Raw genomic sequence first — 1,512 nt, 5'->3', positions numbered from 1 at the left:
AACCTAACCTGAATTAACCTAACCTAACCTATTGGAAGTGGAGGTGGAGGTGAAAATGGAGGTGGAGGTGAAAGTGGAGATGGAGGTAAAAGTGAAGTAACCTAACCTATTGGAAGTGAAAGTGGAGACGAAAATGGAGGTGGAGGTGAAAGTGGAGATGAAAGTGGAGGTGAAAAGAGAGGTGGAGGAAAATTGGAGGTGGACGTGAAAGTAAAGGTGGAGGCATTCACCTCTTTACTTCGTCAATCGATCGACGACCGTCGACTTTGTGTGGACACGCCTTTATACTGTTACACATAGTATCTCTTTTCCAGCAGAAAGAATCCTATTCAATATAAATTAAGGTAAGCAACTCTACTCTTCGTATTTAGCAATGTTTTTTTTTTTTTTTAAGAGGTTTGACAGAGGGAACTGTAGCTGCTATGGTCTTATCGTCCCGAAATCGAAGAGAGAAGAAAGACAGGATAGGAGAAAGCCAGCGGTTCCGAGAACGAACATTATCCCATCAGGATAAAATCCGCCCCGGGCGGGAATCGAACCCGCGGCCTATAGCAATGTTTTCTAGATGAAACTCAACCTAGGTTTAAACCTTTGTGTAAACTGAAAAAGACAATTGATTTACCTAAAATAAAACTATTTTGTTTAAATTTTTAAAGAAACCACGATTCATCAGGTATCTGTTATTTTATTTATTTATTGACTTACTTTTCTTTGTACGAAATATGATTGGGAAAACAAGGAGAGATAGAGTAAGAAACGAGGAATCAAGAAGAATAGCGGGTGTCGAAAAAGTACAAGAGAGGATTGAGAGGTCAAGATTACAATGGTACGGATGACATATGAGAAATAGCGGGTGTCGAAAAAGTACAAGAGAGGATAAGATTACAATGGTACGGATGACATATGAGAAGAGAAGAGAGGATAAGATTACAATGGTACGGATGACATATGAGAAGAGAAGAATATGAGAAGAGAAGACTAGACTAGATGAAAATAGAATACCTTCAAGAATGTTTCATCTGGAAATGGAAGGGAGAAGACGAAGGGGTCGCCCGAGACTGCGATGGATAGATATGATCCATAAAGACATAGAAAAAAGAGGTTTAGATCCAACAATTGTAATTAACGAAGAAAAGTTCAAAGATAGAACATGGTGGAGAGGTTTTGTTCATAGTCGACCCATTTCTGGAACGACTTAAGATTTGATGATGATTGACTTACTTTTAACAGATTTGAAGTTATAAACATCAGAAACACCCTGAACTCAGAGCCTAAAAACTTTTAACCCGCCGGAATCGAACCCGGGACCTAGCGTGATACCCACCAGGTTAAGCCACAGGGCCTACTTCAATAACTTTCAAAGTACATATTGTTGTTGTTGTTGTTGTTGTTGTTGTTGTTGTTGAAGCAGTGGCAGCGGACTACTGTTCCTCTCCACACTCCGTCTCTGTCTTGAACTCCAGGAAGGAGGCAACCTTGGTTGGACTTGTCCAGAGATCACCAGAGTACCTA

The sequence above is a fragment of the Diaphorina citri genome, unplaced genomic scaffold (assembly GCF_000475195.1).
Source record: "Diaphorina citri unplaced genomic scaffold, Diaci psyllid genome assembly version 1.1 scaffold2787, whole genome shotgun sequence".
Classification (NCBI taxonomy): Eukaryota; Metazoa; Arthropoda; class Insecta; order Hemiptera; family Psyllidae; genus Diaphorina; species Diaphorina citri.
The sequence above is the reverse complement of the archived record's forward strand: the minus strand, read 5'-3'. Positions refer to the sequence as shown.